The following is a 10996-nucleotide window of genomic DNA, read 5'->3' on the forward strand; positions in this document are numbered from 1 at the left end:
ATTCTTTTATTTATAATTTTGATTCTAAGTCAGGAAACTACAGTTATTCTCTAAAAATTTAAGAAGGTTAATGTCTTAAATTTATTATATTAGAATAATACTGTTATACAATGTTTCACACAAGAAGTTTGTCAGTTGCTAAACAATTACTTTAAAAAATAATTTAAAGCAAATGATATAGTTTACAGATCAAAATATATTATTATCCTATAAAATAAAACAAAACATGGCAAGTTAAATTTATATTTAATATTTAAACTAAAAAAGTTATCATATTAAAAGCTTTATAATATTAACAGTAAAAACAAACATACAACTAAAAAATAACTTTTAACTTTACAAACTACACATGATGAACTATAAAAGCTAAAATATCATTTTAAGCTTATACAATAGTTAGTAAAAACAATAACTCTTAAACAAAACTTTGGCTTCACAGGGAACTTTAATAAATTATAAAAATATTATAACTTTCATAGTTATTAAAAATATAAGCAAAAAATAATGTTTCCAAAGTCTATTGTTAAACAAGTAATTTGTATCCAGGAAATGAACTTTAGCTTCAAAACAAAGCTTAATGGACTAGAAAAACTGTTTGTAAAAGCTGAAACAATTATAATTATAAGTAAGAGAAGCTTGATAAAACAAATCAAATTTCAATCAAACTATTCAGAAGTTAAATTATAGTTTTGCATACAATTTTTAAAGTCTAAAAAAAAGTTTACTATATCAAAACTACAAAATAAACTTACATTAAAAAAATACAAGTTTGGTTTGAAGGAAAAGTAGCAGCATACAAACAGCTTACTTTTTATATTAAACTATAAAGTTTGAAGCTATTAAACTTGAACTAGCTTATAAACTATGATAAAATTACTTGGTTAAAAATATTAAAATAACTGAAATTAACTGAATCTAATAAGTTGAACCTGTTGTTTTGAGTTACAGTATTTGAATCGGTTTTAAGTTATTGCCAACTGACTAGACTTTTAAATTTAAATATGAAAAAAACACTTAGAGAAATATAATTATAAATCTGTAGTTACAAATATATTTAAGCATTAATATCTTTAAATCTATACCAAAAAAAATATAAGTATACTTTAAGCAACCTCACTCAAAAATTTACATTTATTTACTTCTTACCTTTAACCTTATAATAAGTTTAAAATTTAACTTGAAAGTTAGTAGAAGCTAAAAATTTTTATCATCATCAAATAGTTAACTTTTTAATATTGTTGAAAAACTATCACTTTGATTGAAGTATACTAAAATATTGTTTAGTCTCTTAGTTGAAAAAAAAACTGTTACTACTCAAAAATAATTCCAAAAACTTTACAATATTACCAATGTTTATGTTATAAACTGTTAGCTTTTCTAGTCATTCACTAGACACAAATCTAAATTTATCATTTAATATCTACCTAATAATTACACTGTTAAAAGTCTTTAAAAATAAAATTCAACTTTTTTAAACAACTCTAAATATTGGTCAGCTTTAGACTAGTTATTTCATTCAGTGTACTTAACAATATTTTGACTGTAGTTAAAAAACTTCAAAAACTATTTAATTAAATTTCAAAAACGTTGATTGTGCATTGATCAGCTTTTTTTTACTATTTTTTATTAGTTTTGTTTTATGTAATTTTATTAGTTTTGTTGTTTTTCACACTATTTAGGACAGAGTTTCCCAAACTTTTTTTCAAAAGACTTCTAAACAGATATTAAAAACACTATGGACCCTTAAACAAAATTACTCAAAAAACTATTATTAAAAACACTTAAGACCTTTTGTTTTTTTTTTTTGCTCTTTATCATCAACTCCAGAATATCTAGTGTAAGTTTCAAATTATGACCTCATGGCCCCCAAGGAGGCCACTTGGACCACTTTGGGAAACCCTGATTTAGGACAACATATAAAAAATATATGAAATCTCAATTGCAACATATATATGCTTAATGATCTATCTAGGATGCACAGAATTTTTTAGCAACTGTATTACTAAAAAGGCAATTTAAAACCTTTTTTTACAAATTGCAAAGCCTGAGTAAATAATTTTAAATAAGAGAAGAAAATAATTATGGTTTTCTGTTAATCAATATTTAGTAAAATTGACATACAACAAAATGTATGATGTTTTGGTAAGAAGTACTCAAACAATTTTTTACTTTGATAACTTCTATAAAAACTTTACAACATTGTTTTTGTAATTAAGTTATTGTTAGGTCAAAACTTATTGCAAACTTTTGTTATTTTGAAGAATATGACAACAACTCTTTTTTCTCATTGAATAAAATGTTCAAATTTATTGAAATTTACTCAGCACATTATAACAGTTTTTAAGAGATTTTTTGCATTAGCATAAGCCAAAAAATCTTAGCTGCTGAAGTTTGGGGTTTATAACATTGTTTTTTGATACACTTATTCCAAACCAATCTTAAGTTGTTCAAAACTAATCTGCCAAAAATTTTAAATATTGCACTTATAACTATATCAACAAAAATTAAACAGTTGTAACAAAGTTCTAACCCAAGATATTTTTAATTGGATGTGGTTTGTTAGATAGAAGTAAGCAAAAAATAACAGTAAAATTATAGAAAAATTGTGACAAATACCAAAAGTACTGAAAGAATAGTAATAAATAGTTAGTATGAAAGCATGTAATGAGTGGTTACTTTTCAGTAAACATTTCAATACTGGCCTGATTGTGTTAAAACTATTTTAAAAACATATACTATAAGTTATTGTACCCTAAAAATTATATACAGATAAGAAAATATAAAAAAATTTCACTTATATGTTTTATACGCTTAGAGTATAAAAACATAAGTTAAATGGTAATAAATAATGTAAGTAGTATTTACATGAAAAAATAGCAAGTATAATCTGCCAAACATAAAATTTAGAAAAAGAGAAAGTAGCTGTAGAAGATAAAGAGCTACTTCTAAATAAAAGGCAGGATTTTTCGAATATCTACCCACAAAACAGGGAATTCTTCTTCAAATAACACCCTAACTATACCAATACATTTATTTACTTTTATCACAAAGTTTGATAAATAATCACAAACAATAAACACTGTCACGTAAAATACTTTATATTCTTTCAAACCCAGCATGGTATCAATTTTCAAATATCCTTGAAAACTTGTACTTAATAAACAAACAAACCATGGTTACCATCAAGATTAAATAAAAATACCATATTCATTTATAATTAATATAAATTATTTTATTTAAGTATAACTTATGTGTTTTATATTTTATTTAATATGTCTTTATTAATTCTTACTGTATTTTATTTTATTTTATAGTGATTGTCCCATAACATTTTTTTAGTTGTTTACTTATTAAAGATATAAATAAATGTGTAATTTTAAACTACTTTATACATGTTAAAACAGAAAACTATTTTCTATAGTAAAAAGACGTTTAATTTTTAGTGATGTAAGTTAAATAAAAACTCTATACATAACTAATATTTTGCTAAAATAATTTTCATACTTTTGGACATTTTGTTTCTTATTGTTTATATAACAAATAATGCAATATAAACAGAACTAAACATATACAAAAAAAATTATATAACATTAAGAGGAGAACTTAGAAAAATCACTTGCAGAAAAAAAAATAGATAAAATTTAATACTAATGTTCTAAAACAAAATAAAAGTACTCAATCTAGACTAGAATAATTGGATTTGAACCTAATCAACATAACTGATGTTAAATAGCCTGAGAGATAAAGTGATATAAAATATTAAGAAAAAAAATTAAAAAATAATATTATTTTACCAACAGTTTGATTGCTAAATGTCATCATGATTGCTACTCATTTCGCAAAAAAAAACTATCTGATTGACTAAAAACTAGCTTGAGTCAGCCTGAGTTTATTTAAAAATCCAAAAAAAATCAAAGCTTTGGAACAATATCTTTCTGATAGTGTGTATTGTGCATAGTAGTGTGCATGAGAAAATCTTTAAGGTATAAAAAGTACCTAGGTTTATGCATAATCAGGCCGGATTATAACTCTTGGTAAGATGATTAGATTTATTGATCAAATCTTTTGTATAGATAGAACTATACTACATTAAATGGGTTCAAGATCTTTTAATAACTAATATATTTATCAAGTTTTAGACAGTACTATACAAAACCTTTTACAAATATCAAAAAAGATTAAGATATATATTTATAATAATTTAAAACTAAAATATTTTGTAGTATTGTTTAGAACTTTGTGAAAACATTAATAAATAATAGAAATGAATAATGAATAAATAGACTAAAATATATAAAGTTTTAGACAGTACTGTACAAAACTTTTTACAAATATCAAAAAAGATTAAGATATATATTTATAACTGTTCAAAAATATAGGTTTAATTGTTTGCTAACAAAAGATCCTAGTGAAGTGACTTCACTGGAACATAAATAAAAACAAATTGTACAGTAATCTTCCTTTATTGTACCAACATATGTTTCTGTGTGTTAACGAATCAACACACTTCAACTGGGTTCTGTAAAAAAAATAATTACTGTAATGAAAGAATAGAAGCATAGAGTAAAGTAGGTATATACATGTTTTCATTAAAATAAAATATTTTCTACAGATAATAGTAAATAATTATTAGATGTAATGAATGTATTTTGTTTGTTTATTAACAACAGTAAAATTTAAATCAGTTTTCTTTCCATTAACGTGAGTTGTTTGTTTGTATTATTATTTGTTGTTATGTTGTGTATTTTAGTTTACTTTACTTATTTTAGACTTAATAATCACAAATATTATATAGTTTTATAACAGTCGGATTTAATAATAAGTATTTTACCTATTATTAACTATTATCTGTAGAAAATATTTTATTTTAATGAAAACATGTATACACCTACTTTACTCTATGCTTCTATTCTTTTATTACAGTAATCATTTTTTACAGAACCCAGTTGAAGTGTGTTGATTTGTTAACACACAGAAACATATGATGGTACAATAAAGGAAGATTACTGTACAATTTGTTGATATACATTTATAATAATTTAAAACTAAAATATTTTGTAGTATTGTTTAGAACTTTGTGAAAACATTAATAAATAATATAAGTAAATAATGAATAAATAGACTTATTTATTCATTTACAGTTGCTTAGTTAACTTATTATTTATATATAAAATAATGATGATTAAAATTAATTATACTACAGGGAGTTGGAAACTGCCCAGCATATTGTTCAATTTTACATAGTTATAAATAAGCTTAACTATGTCATGTAACTATAAAGACAACTAATCCAAAATTAAATGTTATTATCAAAACTATTGAAAACAAATTATCTACTCTGAATAACAGTTTTATCTGTGATTTAATGGCACTTATTTTTCATTTATTCATTCTGTAGTTTTTCTGCACTATAAAACATGCTTACACTCTATTTTAATTCTCAAAGAGCAGACTTTTTAGTTTTAATGTACTTATATTTGATTAGAGAATGATACATCAGTTCATTGTGACTATGCCTGCCTGCCTATCAAAAACAAAACCAGGTTGCAGAATATCATGTCGACTGTTGTTGATAGTTTTGCAGTGCAATATAGTGCTTATTTTAAAGCACTTAAAATTAACTGTTGAATTTTTTTTTATAATTTATATATAAAAAGACTTTATCAAAACTAATTAAATTTTCAACATTTAAATATTTTTGTTTCTATGCTGGTTACACTTTTTTAGTGAATGAACCTTAGTGCTATAATAAGTATACTGACTTGATAAATTATCATTTGTTTTACCCAGAACAACAACCAATGTAACTGACAAGTGGATTAAAGACTAAAAACTAACATTTCCCATTGAATAGTAGACTTAAGTAGTGCAAAGTTATGAGAGTGATAAGTTACAGTTCAGGTTGAGCCTGGTAAAAGGTATTGCTTTATTTACTCAAGCGTGAAATTACTAACTTATAAAGTTATAACAAGCCAAAGTTTATATGGTTCAGTGCTCAATTAGCATTTTACAAACACTGGTGCAGGTTATTGTATCTAAATAATGTGTATTTTTTTTAATTGGTTAAATGATAATTTTATTAGCATATACTCTGAACTGTTTTTTTTTTAAGTTTATTTTTATATTAGAGTTGAATAACAAACTTTTTATCATATAAAGGTTAACATCTTAAATTTCCATTTGGCTTTATTGCCACCAAGTTTTTATAAGTTTATTATTTACTTATTGAGTTGGCTCTGTTCAAAATTTACTTAGATTTAACAGCAATAGTAAGATGTCTACACGTTTCTATAGTTAGCTTAATATTTGCATCCTTATATTCATATTTATATCCTAGGTCACCAAACCTTAAATTAAGGTTGTATAGTTTTAATACTTTATATATGTGTTCTTGTGAGTCGTCTGAACCTTAACTTGAAATTAAAAATAATAAAAAAACATTTCTGACGTCATAATCGACACTTAAAGACAAAAAACCCGTATTAACCGTCTAGTTACGTATACCCTAGGTCACCAAACCTTAAATTAAGGTTGTATAGTTTTAATACTTTATATATGTGTTCTTGTGAGTCGTCTGAACCTTAACTTGAAATTAAAAATAATAAAAATACATTTCTGACGTCATAATCGACACTTAAAGACAAAAAACCCGTAAAAACCGTCTAGTTACGTATACCCTAGGGCACCAAACCTTAAATTAAGGTTGTATAGTTTTAATACTTTATATATGTGTTCTTGTGAGTCGTCTGAACCTTAACTTGAAATTAAAAATAATAAAAAAACATTTCACATGAGTTATCTTTTTATAATTTGATATAAACTAATCTTAAAACATAAAATGTTGGTAGTTACCTAGCATGATGTTGCACCAATATCAAATTGAATTTATATGTTATTATAGGTCTACTTTAACCATAATTTTAGGCTAAAAATGACATTTTATAAATTCACAAATAATATAATCAAACTTATTCATCACAAAGCAACAAAAGTGGAAAATTTAATTGCTTCAATTTTACAATATAAAACGATGATATCAATACAATATTTTATATTGACTACACACCTATAATATAAAAACAATTAAATATTCAAGTTTTATTAGTTTATAATAAATAAATTCAAATCTATTAATATATTTATAAAGCTTGTTTAAAACAAATTGTCTTTTTAGGATAAGCTTATTGGGCTTTAAACATAAATTTTTAGCCTAAAATTATGGTTAAAATAGACATCAAAAATAATGTAAATTCAGTTCTATATTGGTGCAACATCATGCTAGGTAATTACCAAAATTTTAGTTAAAAATGACATGCAAGCATTTAATTCCAAGTTTCCAGTAAAATGGCTACTTACCCTGACTATTTATTGTTTGTAAACAACCACAATCTAAAAACAGATGTAGTACTACAGAAGATTCTACTACATTTATAATTTTTAATATTAATTGTTAAGTTTACTTGCATGGTTTAGCATTTTATTTAACTCAATCTTAAATTTTTAAAACTAAACACTTGTAGTAGTATACTAGTAAAAATGTTTAATTTACTAACATTGATTTATTATGTATTCTTATATTAATATTAGGGTTAATTCTTTATAAATAATACAATTATTACTTTCTTCGAAATATATAAAAAACTAGATAAATTTAACTTTTAGAACAAATCTTTAAATATGTTAAAGAAAAAGGTATTTATTTAGTCTTTTTTTTTTCAATTAACTTATAAAGTAAAGGAATAAAATTATAACAACGAAAACTTATTTATAAAATTTATTCAAAATAAAAAGATAAAGAAAAAAACCCATTAATAGCTAGAAAACGGTCTTGAAAATAATATAAAATGTTAAAGTAAAAAAACGTGTAATAAAGTTTTTTTAATCTTTTTCTTTTTTAAGTATAAAAGTTTAACTTAAAAGTATTAGTATACCAAATCAAAAAATTAAACTCTGTTAGAAACAGGATTTAAGTTTTTTTTATCAAGATCTAAGCAGATCCTGATATAAATAACTTTAAGTTTTCAAAATATTTTTTTTCTTCGTTAAATTAAATAAGTTCCAACTTATAACATTACACTAAACAAGACAAACAGTTTCTGGATCACTAACTTTTAATTTAATGTAAGATAGCAAAAAAAAGTAAAAAACAACATGCACATTACCGACTATTGGTTAGATGAGCTTGCAACTAATTAAAGTATAAATAAAAACTTGTGATGGACAAAAAAATTGTACACAAAAATTTTATGAATAAACCTTAAGTAAACTTAGATTATAATCTTAGATCTAGTTAATTTAATTTAATTGGAAAACAAGTTTATGTTTATTTTTAAACTTACAAATAATTACAGGCGTCCACTAAAATCTATGTCATGTCGAACAAATCCAACCATTTTGCTATTTACAAGAAAATGCTACAACTTTTCTTACTAATTAAATAAATTTTCAAGCCCTACTGGACAAGACATTAAAAGGTATCAGTAGTGTGCGATTCGATAACCGAAAGTTTTTTCGTGCACCAGGTCATAGGACCAAATATTTGAGAGTTTTTTATGTCGTTCAATAAGTTATAAAGTATATAAACTAAAAAAAGTAAAAAAGTAAAAAAAACAAATTATTTATAAAAAATGTAATTTTTTTTGGAAAAGTTTAAAGTTAAAATACTGATGTGTCATGAAAAAAAGAAAAAAAAGGTTTTTATTGATTAAACTTATAAAAACACGTAACTATAAAGTTATATTTAAATAAGATAAACTTCAGATATTTTAATATGACTATAAAGTATTTATAAAACTTTGTAAACCTACAAAACATATCAATTATAGGTGGAAAAAGTACCTTTGGTTGTTTTTATGTTTAATAATACTGCCTACTTTTGTCTTTTTTGGAAGCTTTTTACTTTAAAATTTGTGTGATAAATAGTTTAAAAATAGACTTCTGGTTTCTACAAAAAAATATATTAATTTTTTGCAAACAATTTGATCCGGCCGAAACCAGTACAACACTTTTTTAAATAAAATTTTTACTCTTTAAAAAAATGTTAAAATTTTAATAAACTCTATCAAAATTTAAAAGTGTGTAAAAGTTTAATTAAAATTAATTGCTGTTTATAGAAAAAAACATTAAAAAATTCTCAAAAAAATTGTTCTGCAGATTAGACATGTACGAAAAGACCTTTCATCTCAGTCATCAAGTCATTTACAACATCAAACATGTTTAAATAAAAAAGTTTAATGTGATAGAAAAGCCTATAGTCAAAACATAAACTTAGAGAAAAAAAAAAGATTAAACAAAGAAAGCTAACTAATAGCGACATATCTACTTTACGTTAATATTTTTAAAAGTCAAATAGAACAAGAAAGGTATAAAAATTCTAAACCTTATCCGTTGCAAATTAATTTAAATTTAATTATAAAACAAACTAGAAACATACCATTTGCAATTTAAATTATCAAGTTAAATTTACAATTTAATTTTTATTTTACAAACGTTGTTGAAGTAATACTATGTTTCTTTATAATGTAATAAAATCAAACTAACAAAAATAGTTTAGTGAGATAACAGTTTAAAAAGTAAGTTTAAAATGTTATGAGGTACAGATATAAGATTTCATTAAAAAAAATACAAAAAATAGCATGTAGTAAACAAAACTTGAGTAAAGATGTGTGAATAAGTATACTGTTAATAACTTGCTTTAAGATTTAATGTAATTTGAGTGGTTAACGAAGTCTTTATTTTTTAATTAACATTGATTCTAGAAGGCTGTAAATTTTTTCTTTATCTTATCTTTTTTAAACTATTTAACAAATAAAAATTGGACCCATTACCAGACATGGTATAATCAAGATGGCAGTTAAATACAGCTGTTTTAATTGTAAACACGCGCTTTAAAGCTCTATAGTAAATTGAGAGAAATTTGGAGAAATAAAAGAAACTAAAGTGAAAAGTGAGTGGTACGCTGGAGCGCGCTCGAGTTATTCTCTTCATTTAAGAACTTTACAAATAGACGCAAAGTTTTAGCACAAAAGTGAGAGAGCTAGAAGAAAAAAGAAATTTATATGCCAAAATCGTACGCTTGAGTAATTCACTTAATTTTAAAACTTTAATAATGCATGTTAATTTTTTAAGTTTTAACTAACTTTCACGTCTTGTCTTATATTTCTAAAGTCAAAATTTTTTTTGTTCCTGCAAAAATTTTATTAAAGTGAAAAACTACATAAGTCTTTAATTTACAATTTACTTACTTATTTTAACAATTTTTTTTCTTATATAAATTTTTATGAAAAATTTATTTGTTTATATACCTTAAATTTTTATTAAATGAAAAAAAATAAGGTCAGTTTAACTGGTTTGTTAAAGATTTAAGCTTAATTTACTTTTTTAAACTAAATTAAAAATATTTTCTGCTATAAGTTTTATAACAATCTAATTATACTAAAGCTTTTTCAGTAAGAATATTCGCAGCTAAAAATGTTAACTTACTATATTTTATTAGATAATAATGACTATGATATAAAGCAAAGACTGAAATTGTACATTTAAAGGAATTCATGTTAAACTACTTTAATTTGTTTCATAAAACAAAACTTTATTTAAGAGAAAAAAAATCTAAAAGGTTACTAGTATTACTTATTTCATTTATCTTTAAGTTTTAAACCATTTTAAATGTTTAATTTGTAAGTATAGTTAACTAAAAAGTAATTTATTTTTGTAAGTTGCTTATGTACTTCTAGGTTTATTCATTTAATTCAAGTTTCAAAGTTTGTGAAAAAATAAAAACTAGGATATATTGTAATTAAAAAAATTATACAAACCTTCGACACTACAAAATATTATACTAATACAAGCTATATACTCTACATACTTTTTTGATATATATATAAAGAGCTTGGATTAATTTTATATGTTTATTAATAAAAGAACAAGTGCATAACATAAGGGCAGTTTACAGCACTATGACTTAAACTAATTTGTATTGCAATAACTAGCAGTTATG

The sequence above is a fragment of the Thalia democratica genome, chromosome 2 (assembly GCF_965202585.1).
Source record: "Thalia democratica chromosome 2, ktThaDemo2.hap1.1, whole genome shotgun sequence".
In the NCBI taxonomy this organism is placed as follows: Eukaryota; Metazoa; Chordata; class Thaliacea; order Salpida; family Salpidae; genus Thalia; species Thalia democratica.